Here is a 16,712-nt window from a genome sequence, read left to right on the forward strand (position 1 = left end):
TGACCATAGTACGTAAATTCAGACAGCCTCATTTATTTATCACTTTCACATGTAATCCTGCTTGGCCAGAAATTCTGCATGCACTGTCGGATACCCAAAGACCGGAGCACAAACCTCATATTGTAGTACGAGTCTTTTGGATTAAACTGCAGGAATTACTTAGAGACATTCTAAAACAACATCTTTTTCAAGCTGTTATTGATCATATTTACGTAATCGAATTTCAGAAGCGCTGCCTTCCTCATACCCACATGCTGTTTACTCTTCACAATACTTCTAACAACCAGTCTTCAGCCATGGTCAGTTGTACGTGGCTTTCTCTAGGGTTAGATCTTTCGACTCATTATCTGTCATCACCACCAAAACACCTATTCACACATGCGTCTCATCAAGAAGTATTTATTTCTTCTTGATTTCTGAATTCCTTTCTCACCGTTTTACGTTCCTATTCTTACACCGCCGTATGCTACGGTGGGCTTTGGCTAGTAAAAAATAACCAAGCACAGGATTATTACCCTGGATGCAGGTCCCATGAAGTAACAGTAGTAACCACTGTGCCAACCAATATAATAACTTAATTATGCAGACATTAGGTATCCCCTATATAATAAGATGCTACTGCCTCTGTGAGTGTGAATACTTCTATATATATAAAATATGCCAACATTGGATGCCATCATGAAAAATCCCCTCACCTTCATCTCCAAGAAGTGCTCTGTTTTAGCCATAGGCTCATTTCATGGTGTGCTAAGAAGCACTGGCCTTTTTCTGGCCTCTGCTATCAGACAATTCAATATTTTCTTCTGCTATATTCTTTAAGTTCATTTTAAAATATCTGCATTGATTAGCTGTATTATTTTTCCTGTGAGAGCAAACACTGTGAAACTGACCAGTCAGACCAAATCAAACTGACCAATCAGGTTACTATGTGGTTCCATACACACACACAAACTTTAGAATTTTATTTTATATACAGTATATTTTTAAGAATGGCTTAGTCTTTAATAGTTTAAATTTGTGATCTACCTTCTTTAAAATCTCAGTTTAATGTTACTATGCTTTTGAAATAAATAACACAAGTCTCATTGATGTAGAAAATTAAACATGTAGTTTGCAGCAGACAAATTTACTCAATAAAAGCAATGGCAAAAATTTATAATAAATAAGTAACAGTTTCATATTACCATTATTAACATGTGTGAACCTAATCAACAGAACACAATATAATCATGAAACATTTTTTTTGCTTTTAAAAAAGTAAATAAAACACTAAGTTGTATTTCGGAAAGTTTGCTTGGCTCCGCTTGACTGTTTTCTAATTTAACCACTATTACTGTAGATTTTACATTTCTTAAGCAACACTGGATAACTTACAGCATAGTTCATACTGAATTATGAGCTTTTATACCAACACTCTGTATTGCCTGGAGTCCCATCAATTGCTTGTCCTTGCCTTAGTTGAATAATAAGATGGATGCCTTGATATATCACTCTAAAATTCAGTTTAAAATCATATACAGTCATATGAAAAAGTTTGGGAACCCCTCTCAGCCTGCATAATAATTTACTTTCAACAAAAAAGATAACAGTGGTATGTCTTTCATTTCCTAGGAACATCTGAGTACTGGGGTGTTTTCCAAACAAAGAATTTTAGTGAAGCAGTATTAGTTTTATGAAATTAAATCAAATGTGAAAAACTGACTGTGCAAATATTTGAGTACCCTTGTAATTTTGCTGATTTGAATGCATGTAACTGCTTAATCCTGATTACTTGTAACACCAAATTGGTTACATTAGCTCGTTAAGCTTTGAACTTCATAGACAGGTGTGTCCAATCATGAGAAAAGGTATTTAAGGTGGTCAATTGCAAGTTGTGCTTCCCTTTGACTCTTCTCTGAAGATCTTAAAACAAAGATTGTTCAGTATCATGGTTTAGGGGAAGGCTACAAAAAGCTATGTCAGAGGCTTAAACTGTCAGTTTCAACTGTAAGGAATGGAATAAGGAAATGGAAGGCCACAGGCACAGTTGCTGTTAAACCCAGGTCTGGCAGGCCAAGAAAAATACAGAAGCGGCATATGCGCAGGATTGTGGGAATGGTTACAGACATCTCACAGATCACCTCCAAAGACCTGCAAGAACATCTTGCTGCAGATGGTGTATCTGTACATAGTTTTGCAATTCAATGCAATTTGCACAAAGAACATCTGTATGGCAGGGTGATGAGAAAGAAGCCCTTTCTGCACTCACACCACAAACAGAGTCGTTTGTTGTATGAAAATGCTCATTTAGACAAGCCAGATTCATTTTGTAACAAAATGCTTTGGACTGATGAAACAAAAAACGAGTTATTTGGTCATAACAAACAGCGCTTTGCATGGTGGAAGAAGAACACCGCATTCCAAGAAAAACACCTGCTACTTACTGTCAAATTTGGTGGAGGTTCCATCATGCTGTGGGGCTGTGTGGCTAATTCAGGGACTGGGGCCCTTGTTAAAGTTGAGGGTCCAATGAATTCAACACAATATCAACAAATTCTTCAGGATAATGTTCAAGCATCAGTCAGAAAGTTGAAGTTACGCAGGGGTTGGATATTCCAACAAGACAATGACCCAAAACACAGTTCGAAATCAACAAAGGCATTCATGCAGAGGGGGAAGTACAATGTACTGGAATGACCGTCACAGTCCCCTGACTTGAATATTATCGAAAATCTATGGGATGATTTGAAGCAGGCTGTCCATGCTCAGCAGCCATCAAATTGAACTAAACTGGAGAGATTTTGTATGGAAGAATGGTCAAAAAAACACACCTCCATCCAGAATCCAGACAGTCATTAAAGGCTATAGGAGGACAGTGTCTAGAGGCTGTTATATTTGCAAAAGGAGGCTCAACTAAGTACTGATGTCATATCTCTGTTGGGGTGCCCACATTTATGCACGTGTCTAACTTTGTTATGATGCATCTTGCATACTTTCTGTTAATCCAATAAACTCAGTGTCACTGCTGAAATACTACTGTTTCCATAAGGCATGTTATATATTAAAAGGAAGTTGCTACTTTGAAAGCTCAGCCAATGATAAAAAAAATCCAAAGAATTAAGAGGGTTTTCCAAACGTTTTCATGTGACTGTATATTGATTTTTAGTTACTTTCCAAGAAAATAAACATTGTCTTTATTAATATGATATACTGTGCCCAGTTTTAATACTAGATAGTCTCTTTTCAGGTTTTTGCTAGACGGGTGAAAGTACCAAATGTTAAAGTTATTGACGATTTATATTTTTGTTGATAATGAAATATTGATATTCTACTGGATATCTTATAAGAAGCACTCACTGAGGTATCTAGTTGCAGAATATAGATTTTCCACACAAAAGATTCAAAAGATGCATTCAAACCATAAGTTATTGGATGATGAAATGATTGTAGAGCTATCCGTCTCTCTAATTTTTGATGGATATCTTGATGGTCAAATGTATGATGCTTTGAAGTGACACTACTTTCTACTTCCAGTCTTTCTAAAAAAAGGCATCTACTTGCAGCATGGCTTGACATTTTCTCAGAAATATTAGTTATAAAGCATATTACTTAAAAAAGCAGAATTTCCATTTGCATTGACCCAGAAGAAGAGTAGAGAGTGTTTCGAGAATAGGAGAGACCTACAGACCTGAATAAGCAGCAGTGATTTCTGTTACCAGCTATAAGGCTTATCTCACTGATTGTCCTCTTCTTTTAAATGTACTCTATAGGACAGCTGTCGTATGAAATATTTATTGCTACATTATGGGATACAATGTAGATGTAAAAGGTTCTACTGTATGCATATTTAATGTAACAGACATCAACATCTTTTCTTTTTTTTGCTAACATGAATTCAAATATAAATGAAATGTTTATTGCAAAAACTATATGTAAATTGATTAAATGTTGCCTATTAATGTTTCCACACATTCTTGACATTCAACAGTAAATATCCATGCTTTTACTTTTTTTTGCTGTCTTCTACTATATACTACAGGCATCAATTTCATACCCATTTGAGCACTGGCAGCATTTAATTCCACTTAATAGTATCAGTTTTCAGTCCCATGGGTTGTTGAAGTGGCATTGCCTAATTAAAATAATATATAACAGATTACAACAACATATCTGTTTCATATGTAATCTTCCGTTGCTAGAGTATTAATGCTTTGTGAAAGAGAATAACATTGTTTACAATTAAATACTTCCAACTTTCTTTACTGTTGGTGTAATGGTTTATCCGCAAAGCATGTAAAAAATAAATTCCTTTTTTTTGTCTGATACCTCTCACTTAAAACGAGACAGGCTGACTATTGATCAGATTGTCCAGCCTCTGGATTCCCTGTGACTTTCCTAGGAGACGGCTTCAGCAGAGTGGAAGAAGCTCAAGGAGAAATTACTTGAAACGAATGCTGCCAGAGTTACAGCAGCTCAGAGGATGCCAGTTATGAATAAATGCTGCATAATTTTAGTTACTATGTAGTGCTTACCCTGGACTGACTAGAAAAGGCCAGAAAAGAGGCAGAAAAAACATTGTACGTAATGCTGCACGGTTCTGAAGCACCTTAAGCCACAGGTTTATTCACCCATGGTGTGCTAAGAGGTACCATTGAGCTATCCTTGTTTGGTGTGTAGAAATCAGGTCATACAATGTCTGTTCCAATTCTGGCCATTTTCACTCAAACTGACAAACTGATACAGGAATAAATAGTTAGAGGTTCCATGCTGAAAAGGAAAGACGCTTAAAGACGCAGTGTTTAGGCTGTAAAGCCTACAACAGGTGGGCAACTGAAAAGAAAAAAGAAGGTAACATATATAGGAGGGGTGGAAGGGATAAAACAAGTACGGATGATAGAATAAAAGGTGAGAATAGGTGACAAAAAACCTGCCATTAGAGAAGAAGAGGGGAAAGAGTAAAATGTGTTGGTCTTTGAAGATTAAAATAGCAGAGAATGAACTTAGCTTCTTCTATTTTTCTTTGAAAAGTGTCTTTAAAGACCTGTGAAAGAACACAGAGAGAGATCAATGTGGCAATGATTAAGGGAAGTGAAGTGTTCTACAATACATCTTGAAAGGTGTTTGGTCTTAATGGCTCTAGCTTGTCCCCTGAAATGATCCACTAACTGTCTCTGTTTCATCTATGTAGATGGCCGGCCAGACACATCCTAACATAAATTCAATAGATAGGATCTTTTAGATTGGCAACAAGCCCCATTATTTAATGTTGAGTTTACCAGAAGCACAAGGAGATTGAGTAACAAGAGCCAAAGTGTCACCAACAAAGTGCCTAGTGGGGAATGTTTTGCACTGTATTTGTAATGACAGAACAGGCAAGATGGGCAAATGTCTGGGGCCCCTAGCTGGAAGCGGAAACCCGAATGTGTCCATTTTACATAAGTATTCATTACATTGACAAATCTGTGGGAAACTCCACTTAAAGCATAGCATCGACACACTGCAGTGACACAATAAAAAACCCTCTCTAAGAGGGGGGGACCCAACCTCACCTGGGAGCAGTCCTGACTCTTTCAATCGTTGTTGACTCTGGTGAGAGAAGTTTTTCATCTTTAACACGTTGAACGTGAGGTACGAGTCAAGTCATATATCATTGAGCCTGTCAAAACGCAACAGAACTAGTATCTCAGTATACAGCCAGCTTGCTGTCGAGCTTTGCTGCTGTGTCTCAGTTAAAGTCTCAGTTACCTCAGTTACAAAGTGTTGTCATGTACTGTAGTGGATAGCCATATATTGTTTTTGGTGGCAACAGTTTGCAGAACATAGTGTTGTAGACAGTCCATAGTTATATTGTCATGAAAAAGCTATAAAGATGCTGATGTTTTTAACCAACTAGATTTATTGCAACATGAATATTTTGATGATAATGACAGTGATCAAAATAGTGACAATCATTTGGATGTGGACCCTGTGGACAGATAGCTGCCCCTGAGGTGTTTCTTCATCATAAGGTGTCCAACTCGTCACAACTGTCAGGAAAGCATTACATGAACATTCTCCCAACCACTGACTGCAAACAGTCACCAACTACCAAATGTGTTGTATGTAATTAAGTGTGGACGGTGCAAAGAAACTCGTCATATTTGTTCTTCTAAGCTTGCATGGTGCCATGCTTCTAGGACTCTCATTCAAATGGAGACTTTCAGTTGTGTTACTGGTCAAAATAAAGTAATTAAAAGTTTCTTTACATTTTTGACAAAGTTATTGTTGATAACAAAACCATTGCTGCTTATTTAATTTCTTTACATTTTGAACGGGTTTTGATAAGAGTTCATTATTTATCACATATGTACAGCCGTCTAATGCAGCATCTTGGTAACAGTTGGTCCAGCAGTCAATGATTAAATCTTACTTGATATCCACCATGTGCCAGGAGAGGCTTTCAGCCCGAGCTCTAATTTTAATAGAGTGCACTGTGTGAAGGTCTTCGCACCTGGATGACATAGTGGCTGCATTAGCTGAAGACAAGCCCACAAAAAGTGATTTTGAAGGTTATAGTGAACATTTTTGGAGTTTCTCTTATGTGCACTTTTACTTTATTTTTGAAATATTACAATGTGCAAGGTGCCATGTGCAGCCTGAAATTATTTGATTTTTTTTTTATTTCACTAATTTTGATTTTTCAAATGGACTTTTTTCTATTATTGTTGTATTTATTGTGGTGTTTTATTTATATAATCTGTTCTTCACAAAATAAAGGATTTATGATTTTGTGCTAAACTTTGGAGACTTGGGAGGACCACATGCAATTATCTTTTTCCTGGAGCTCCCAGAGTCCCTAGAATTGATTCTGATTTGATGTTCTGTGTTTCTGCCCAGAATATGGAAATTACCCTTTTGAGAAGAATACAGTACTGTCTATATGTTTGTCGATCTACTGGGGTAAAACATTTTCACCAGACCTAAATGAATGGGTTTAATTCACAGTGGACAGTACTTTATGAATGGAACAGTCAACATTTTTTCGAGACCCTAATTAAGAAGTAGATAAATAGCATACAATACAATGTTTATCCTTTTTAATGAAAGGGATTAGTCACATAGTACTGAACCTCACAGTATTTTGTGAATTCATTTTTGGTACTAGAAAAAGAAACCTTGTGTATAAAATCAGGGGAGCCTATGTTATTAAAGATATATTGATAAGAATTGGGTTCACAACATCTGCTTACTCATGAGGGTGTGAATTACTTTGTTGCCTAGTGTGGATGCAGCAAGGAGACAGAATGAATACTTAAAATTCAGAGAGCCAGTGAACAAGAATTTCAGAGAATGAAGAAAACATTGTAAATAAATCACTGGAGATTCCCTAAATATCCAACCCTTTCTTTATGCAACTTGATTCCTGGGAATAAATAAAAAGTTGCGTAGTAAACCATACTGATTTCAGTCAAAAGTAAGATAATATATAGAGGCCAATCTGTAAAATATTGACAAAACAGCTTTTTGTCACCAATTATTGTTTTAAAGCTAATTTAATTTTAAGTTCTTCTGCAACCAGACATCTGAATGTCACATGTGAAATTAAAAAAAAGCAGGGACACTAGAGAGAACTTCAGATTTGCTTTATTTTTTTGTTCAAGGTAACCATTATTGTAACATTCTGAGTAAACAATATGTCCCCAATATGACAGCCTCCTAAAGATTGTCAGAAAAGGCAAAAAGTGTGTCACAATAAGACCTGCTATGAGATTTGCAGAAAATGCAGATAGAGGCCCTGACTTGGAGCCTGATATATCCAGTACTGTAGTAGAGGAGGAAATCCATCCAGTGTTTGTAGATCAGACAGTAGGTACGTAGCTAGCTGGTGGCAAAACCAAGGCCTGTAGTGAAGACGTATCACATTCCTTTTGTACAACACTGACCTCCTTATCTTCAACACCAACCACATCTCCTTATAAGAATTTGACACATCGTTGCACGGAGGACTAAATAGGCAGTACACCTAAAGACTTTGAGGAACTTGATTCGTTAAGTTAAGCTGGGAACAGATGTGAATAAAATTAAATGAGGGAAAGGAAGATGTGATGGATGAAGTGAAGGTGAGCAAAAAAATGGGGAATGAAATCTGGTTATGATTAGAGTCAAGTTTAATTGCAGGAAATATGTCTTAAACATCAGAGTAGATTGGCACACTTGGAGAACAGATGAAGGTAAATTTGGAATTCGGGAATGGGCAGAGACTCGAAATATTACTAAATCAGTACCGGCGGACGGCACGATAATGTGCAATGAAAACACTTGACTTGAGCATTCATAGTTTTCATGCTCTTTCTCTGTACATTTAGCATTCGTTTGCTCAGAAGTTGATGCGCTTTCTGCTTCCTGAGCAGCTCTTCTTTTTTCCACCCTAATGGCCCTCTTCTTCTCTTCTTTTGTTGACATCTTTTCACGTTAAAACTGATTAAGTCAGTGTTTGTGTTGCAATAACTTAGTATGTTTTCTTTAATTTTTCACTTAAGCTAGCACTTACCGTAGATACTCATGTATAAGTCGAAAAATTTATGCCTTAAAATTCATTCAAAAACACAAAGTCGTCTTATCCACGGGGCAACACTAATTTCATTAAATAATTCTTTAAACTGTGAAATACCGCACTTGAATTTGAGCATTAGCTTTTGCAGGTTTTGGATAACAAACATACCATTAGCTGCCAGTAGATGGCGGTAACCAGAAACATACAGTATTTTGGACCATAAGGTGCACCGGATTTTAAAGCACAATATCAATGAATGGGTCTACTTTCATACATAAGGCGCATCGGATTATAAAGCTCATTCAGTGAAACAAAACAGATAAGTCAAACTTTATTCAACTCATTCACAATAACTCTCGACATTGCTCAGTTGTAACATAAAATACAAAACAATACACTCACTTTTTCAGTTCAATCCTCTTTCACAAATCTATCAAATTCTTCATCCTCAGTGTCTGAGGTAAACAGTTGGGCGATTTCAGCATCAAGCATGCCCAGATCTCTCTTCTTTATAGCAACCGAGTCCGCATGTTCTCGGAGTTCGGTCCACGGCGTCTGTACGAAAGGGTTACAATGGCGCTCACGTTCGCGTCTGACAATCCCATCCTTAACACTTTTCTCCCAGTTTACTAGTGGAAAACGGTGGGACATAGTTTCCTCTTGCGTGGGTGATGTCCTAAAGGGGTTGGTGCTAATTGCGGTGGCTTTGGAAAACTCTGCTTCCAGGTCAGCGTCTACCCCTAGTTTCACAGTTCCCCTAGTTTACACACTCCAGCGAGAGAATGCACTAATTTTCTTTCAGTTTTACAAGCTTAGTGTCACTCACTAGTGCTGGCAGGAATAATTCCGGACGAGCCCCCAGTGTTACTGTAGCAATGACACCCTAGGGTGCTGCTGATATATTATAATTACTCAGGTCTTCTTCCGTCTCAGTGGCACACTCCACCAGGTCCCCAGTCCAACACACCAACAGGGAAAGTTTCAACAACAACAATTTTATTCAAATGAGCCACCCTCAACTGAATGGTGTCCCAAACAAAGAAAATAGAATAAAAGCTTAACAACAGTGCAGTGAAAATTAATAAACAGTGTGGCCCCCGGCCGGGACTGGAGCCCGGCCGGGACGCCCAGGAGGACGTGAGGAGGGCTTGTGCCTCCTCCGGACCGCGAGGGGGCGTCCGTCCTGGTTTTGTTGGGAGCCACGGGTTGAGGGCATGGAAGCCCTACCCTGTAGGGGCCCGTGGTTACCGCCAGGCGGCGCCCCGATGCCGGTTGATCCCATGCAGTCGCCGGCCGGAGCTGGAGCCCGCCGGGACGCTTGGAGGACGAGAGGAGGGCTTGTGCCTCCTCCACACCGCAGGGGCGTCCGTCCTGGTTCTGTTGGGGACCACGGGTACAGGGCATGGAAGCCCAGCCCTGTAGGGGCCCGTGGTCACCGCCAGGCGGCGCTCCGATGCCGGTTTATCCCGTACGGTCCGCGGCTGGGGCTGGAGCCCGCCGGGACACCTTGAGGACGTGAGGAGGGCGAGTGCCTCCTCCAGACAGAGTGGGGGCGTCCGTCCTGGTTCAGGGGGCCTCGGGTACAGGGCATGGAAGCCCAGCCCTGCAGGGACCCGTGGCCACCGCCAGGCGGCGCCCCAGTGCCTAATTATCCCGGAGCCCGACACTTCCGCCACACCAGGAAGTGCCGGGGGGAAGACTTTATGTGGCACCCGGAGAGCTGCCAGGAAGACAGCCGACACTTCCGCCACGCTTGGCGTGGCCAAAGGCGGAACACCTGGGGCTCATCCGGGAGCCTTATTTAGGGCCGCCTCCTCCAGTCATTGGTGGAAGTCGGAGGAAGTAGACGGAACTGGAGAGAGAGGACGGGAGGCGGCCAGGAAGGCACAAGAGACTGTGGGCCTGGACTTGGGGAAATCGGTGCAAGAAGGCACTGGGGGTGCACGTGAGAACTTGTAAATAGTGTAAATAAAAGTGTGTTGGGTGCAAAAATGTTGTCCGTCTGTCTGTGCCGGGGCCAGGTTTCACAACAGTAATAAGTATCTTATGCAAATATATACAATCCTATAACCTGTGCCTCTAAGCAAGCAGTATGTAATAAAAGCTCCCTTTATGCTCCCAGTCCCTCAGGAAACGTTCTTCCCCTCCCACCTCACTGGCCAGTGATACCAGGAAAACAAAACAAAAAGAAAACGGCGTTGGGGCCCTTTGTTTCTATCGTTGGAGCGCTCTATCTCCAAATGGAGCATTTGTAATCCATCGAAAAATATCTGTCCTCCAACTGGACTCTCCAAATAGGTGGCCACAATAGAGTAATGTAAAGATAGGGATAATTGTGCAATATACAGCTCACCACTCCTGGGTTTTTGGAAGACGCGGGCTGCAGACACTCCTCAGCGATCCGATAATCCCCAACGCCCCCTCGAAGCTTCGATAAAATCCCTCCTCTCAACGGTTCCTCCAGGTCGATTCTCTCTCTCCTCCGCGCAAAAGTCTATTCCTCTCCGCAAGTCTATCTCATCCGCAAAAGTCTATTCCTCCGCAAAAGTCTATCTCCTCCGCGCTAAAGTTTATCTCCTCCCCGCACTCTCCAAGTCCGCTTTTCCGTCCGTCTCCGCCACCCCAAAAAAACAGAGTTCCCCCCCTGTGTTCTATTCCTGTCCTGATCAGCCGCTCTGCTGCCATCTAATGTCCAGTTCTTAAAATTGCAGCTCCATGACTCTCTTATTCAGACATACACACACACACACGATGTCTGTATGCCTAGCTACACTCTTCCCCCACTGAGGAACCCTTTGTCCCCAAAGGGAGTAAATCACAATTTAACCCCTACAAGGAATAAGAAAATCGTCTCGCAAAGGGACTGCCCACCATGGTGTGTCAGACCAGGAACCAGAAGAGTAGACTTTGTTGTCACTCACAGGCTTCTCCTTAGCTTCTGCTCGACGGTGCACAGTGGTGACGACCTCCTCTGTGCTGTTTCCAGAAGAGTCATAGGTCAGTCTTTAGGAGGCCGAATGGTGCGTTTTCCCTTGCTTCTGCAGGTTCTGACTGTGGAATCGAGGTGTGTTTAGTAAGTGTTTCTGAGGGCTCTACGGAAGGTCCTGTCACCAGTGAAGAAGGTTCGACCCAGGGTTCTTCAGGTGGCCTGATGAAAGTTTCTAAATCCTCAGATTCAATGACAGCTTGAGGTACAAACTCAGGAGCTTCTGCCCTTAGTGTACCAGAGGGAAATTCGAACTCAGAGGGATGGTCATTCCTGGGCGCCTGAAACCATAACCAGTCAGAAGCTTAACTCTTCATCAGAATCATCATCTTCCACTGCGATCTCACTGGACTGATTAGTCTTAACACTCGACTGAGATCGGGTGATAGGGCGTCGCTCTGAGGCTTTGGCTCCTCAGTAGGTGGTACTGCACGGCTTCACTTAACGGTAGCAGGTGATTTCGGTGCCAAGTCTTTAGGGGACCAGTCTGTCCCTCAGGACGAATCCGGAATACCGGGAGGCCTGGTAGCTGAGAGCAGATAATGTACGGTTGAGAACTCCATCGATCCGCAAGTTTTTGGAGACCCCGCTGATTCAAATTTCGCAACAGTACTCGATCTCCGGGTTTTAAATCATGAATCCGGACCCTCAAGTCGTAACGTTTTTTATTTTGGGACCCTCTATTCTCCGAAGCTTCTCGCCTTTTATAAGCCACTTTGAGGTCCTTCCGCAATCTCTTGACATAATTCTGATGAGTGGTAGCGGACGCCCCATCCAATGAGATGCCAAAAGCCAGATCGATAGGCAGTCTAGCTTCCCGTCCAAACATCAAACGGTAAGGTGAATACCCAGTGGAGTCATGTCTGGTACTGTTATAAGCATGCACTAAAGCAGACACAAACCGACTCCAATGCTGTTTATTCTCCGAAGTTAATGTTCCCAGCATATCCAACAATGTTCGATTGAACCTCTCTGGCTGAGGGTCACCTTGGGGGTGATATGGAGTGGTCCTGGACTTTGACACCCCCAACGTTCTCATCAGCTCTTTAATGAACTTGCTTTCAAAGTCTCTTCCCTGATCTGAGTGGATCCTCTGGGGCAAACCATAATGGACAAAGTACTTCTCGACTAGAACTTTGGCAACGGTGGAGGCCTTTTGGTCTTTTGTGGGAAATGCCTGGGCATAACGAGTGAAGTGATCTGTGATGACAAGGATGTTTCCCTGACCACTAGTATCTGGTTCCAAGCACAAAAAATCCATGCACACCAATTCCATTGGGCTTTGACTCTGCAGATGGCCCATAGTGGCGGCCCTTGAAGGTAGAACCTTCCGTTGAATACATCTCAAACAGGAACGGCAATAGTTCTCTACTTCAGCATGCATGCAGGGCCAGTAAAACCGATCTCGAACTAGTTGGAAAGTTCTCTCTGTTCCCATGTGACCATGATCATCATGCAACGCTGTCAGAGCAATGTGACGGTGCTTCTCAGGCAGAAACAACTGTAATTTCTCTTGAGAGTCCCCAGAGGGGACCAGTTTTGCCTTTTCAACTTTATCCGTCCACAGCAATTCTTGGTTGTCGGACTCCAATGCTTGTGAGACCAACCGACAAAGAGGATCTTCCTGTTGGTCCTTCTTCAAGTCCTGACGATTTAAAGTGGGTAGACTGTCCTTCCTCAATTGCACCAAATCACAATAAAACTCTGGGCCCCCGGCAGCCATGACTCCGACTACTTGAGCTCCCACTGTGCCCTTTGCCTGCCAATCCACTCCTTGGTATATGGTCTGAACTTCCTCCGGCCTAATTGAGCCCACCGGCCATCTGTGGCGTAGGGTCTGCGGGATAGGGCATCTGCATCGCGATTAACTGTTCCTGGCCGATACTTCAGACTGAAGTTAAATTCAGATAATGCAGCCAACCATCGGTGTCCTGTGGCATCCAACTTAGCTGTAGTGAGGATGTAAGTGAGCGGATTATTGTCTGTCTTTACCTCAAAGCTGGCGCCATAGAGGTAGTCCCGCAACTTGTCCACCACCGACCACTTCAAGGCAAGAAACTCCAATTTGTGAGTAGGGTAATTCCTTTCAGTCGGCGACAGACTCCTGCTCACATAAGCGACAGGTCTCAACTTCCCATCAAACTTCTGATACAGTACTCCTCCAATTCCTTCTCGACAAGCATCAACATGTAACTCATATGGTTTCGTTGGATCCGCATAGGCCAGCACTGGGGCATGAGTAAGACTCCACTTCAATTGGTTGAAAGCCTGCTCACAAGCAGAGGTCCATTCGCTCTGAATATTCTCTTTCGACCCCCGAGGCCCTTTCATAGAGTTCTTTGAAACATCAGAAAAAGAGTCACCGTCTCCCATCTCATTCTTTAAGAGCTCATTCAAAGGCCTAGCAATCTTGGCAAACCCTTCCACAAATCTTCTATAATAAGAGCAGAACCCGAGGAACGATCTGAGCTCTTCTACAGTGTGAGGAGGTGGCCAAGAGGTCACAGCTTCCAATTTCGCAGGGTCAGTAGCAACTCCCTCTGCGGTGACCACATGTCCCAGGTAAGTGACTGATGGCAGACAGAACTGGCACTTGTCTAGAGACAGCTTCAAACCCTCGCCTTTCAGACGGTCCAGCACCTTAATCAGGCGTTGCTCGTGCTCTTCAAGTGTCCTCCCGAAGACGATTAGATCATCTAGGTATACCAGTACTTCTAGAAGATGCATGTCCCCTACTGTCTTTTCCATCAATCGCTGGAAAGTCGCTGGAGCTCCAGTAAGACCCTGGGGCATCCGATTGAACTGATAGAAGCCAACAGGACAAATAAAAGCCGTCTTCTCTTGGTCATCTGAATGCATGGGAATCTGATGATACCCTCCTCAAATCCAGCACACTGAACCACTTAGCCCCTGCGAGACACTGGAGAGCGTCTTCAATTCTGGGAGTGGTATATTGATCAGGTATAGTCCTCCTATTCAAAGTGCGGTAGTCGATGCACAGACGGAGAGACCCATTCTTCTTCCGGACCACCACAATTGGAGAAGCGTAGGGGCTTCTTGAGTCACTGATTACCCCAGTCCGCTTCAGCTCGCCAATCTGTTCCCAGAGGTCGTCAAAGTCGGCCAGAGGAATTCTCCGAGACCTCTCCCGGAATGGTCGGTTATCCATGAGTCGATGCGTGTTGGACACTTTTCGCACAGCCCACATCAAACTCATCTCGGGAAAACATGTCCTTTCTTTCCGACAATATCGCCTGGATCCTTTTCTTCCACTCAGTTGGAGCTGGAGAGTTCTCTGGATAAAACCGTTCCTCACAAAGTTCAGTGGCTGCTTCCCCCACTGAGAAAAGAGGTGCGACCAGGGTGACTGGTTTTGCTTCGCCCAATAACATCCGGGTTTTAAGTCTCACCGGAAAATCAGTGGTATTCCTGACACTTACAGTAACTTTCCCTCCATCGCGCTGTAAGGCCCGAGTGGATATGGCCTCTGGTATCAGGTCCACCATGGATACTGAGTCTCCAGCGGAGGCACCTTCCAGCATCAGATAGGGTCCCGGTTGCTTCCAGGTCAGTCGTTTCTTGCTTTTAAACAGACAACCTCCCTGGTTGCAAGACTCTTTCTCTTTTGCTCAGAAACCAGAGTTTTCCCACTCCTTCTGACGGGACGTCCTCCTCTTCGACAATACTCTGGTACACAGCTCTCAAAGATGGATGTATGTTCTCTTCCGAACAGCCTCTTTGTTCCACTATTGGAGTGAGCATCCTTCTCACCAGGTTGGAGTTTGTTCCTATGATCAATGAGCTTCCGGTGAACCCAGAGGGACGGGAACACACGATCGCGAGGGTGTCATAAGTACCTTCGGATGCTGCCAACTGGGGACCTGCAGTCAGTCTAACTTCCACATAACCATCATAGGGGAGATTCTGATCCCCGACACCTCGAATCTCCAAATTCTCTATCTTGCGTAAAGGTAGGTGTTTAAGGTGCTTATCATAGAAGTCCCGACATAGCAGAGTGACCTGAGCCCCAGAATCCAGGACAGCTCTGGTGTAGATCCCTTCGACTTGAATAGGGACCACCGGAGAAGGCCCAATTAAGTCCTTGGGAACTTTTAAAGAACTTTCGAAACTAGCAGCCCTTGAGTTCTGGACAGTGGCTCTCTCTCCCTTGAGAATAGGTAGAAGACTTATGTGCGTGTCTCTCCTGTAGTAAGGAGACAGACTCAGGCTTGAAAGTCGGAGAATGTGGCCCTGATGGTCCGGAAATTGTTACGGAGACATTACCATTCTGCCCTCTGGGCCTCTTCTTTTTCCTTTTTGGAGGAACTGAATTGGAGCTAGCCGAAGTCTTTAGGCACCCGGTTGGCTCCTTCACCGGGGCCCTTTGGAGTTTTCCGACGACTTTTGACTTTGTAGTCTCTCTTGGAGAGCACTCAATATCTCTTCTAGTGGGTCGAAAGTAACTCTATCCTCTGTACACTGTGCCTGTAAATGTCCAGTTTTCCGCAGTGAAAACATCGTCTCCTATCTAAGGGCTTCTTGTTCGCGTGTTGAGCCCCCGATGTTGTCTTCTCAAAGGCCAGGGATACTACAGCTTTCTGGATATCTCCAATAGACTGTCGTAATTCCTCTTGAGTCTGTATGACCTGTTTAACCGATCTCTGTGAATCGTTGAATGCTTGCTGCAAGGTAGAGTGGGATTTGGCCACTTGAGTCACTGCCTGCATCAAAATGTCAAGAGTCGATACTTCACCCGTTGAGCCAAGGGGACCCTGAGTCGGGGATTTTATCTGTTGCTGCTTGTCATCGGCTGACACGTTCAGAGTGGTCAATGCAGAATATGCAGAGGTCCCAATGTTCAGTGAATTCAAAGTGGTGGCAGGCTGACACTTGGCTGCTACCAAAACTTCTTCCTCCCGAATAGTTTTCATCAACCTAGAGTAGGTCAATGGTTCATCTTGGCCCCTCACTCTCAGCTTCAGCAAGATAGGGTCCAGAGGTAGAGCTCCTCTGAGGATCTGGTGTAACAGCGTTTGGCTGGCGGTTTCAGGTGTCAGTCCATCTTTCAGGATCACTTGATGTAAGATCTTGTCTAAACAGGTGACGAATGTGGATAGCTTTTCCCCTTCCTTTTGGTAAGTATGTTCAAACAAATACTTCAACTCCTCACTGCTCTCGACACACCCATAAATCTCCCTCAAAGCTTCTAGGTAT

This window comes from Polypterus senegalus, chromosome 9, assembly GCF_016835505.1.
Source record: "Polypterus senegalus isolate Bchr_013 chromosome 9, ASM1683550v1, whole genome shotgun sequence".
NCBI lineage: Eukaryota > Metazoa > Chordata > Cladistia > Polypteriformes > Polypteridae > Polypterus > Polypterus senegalus.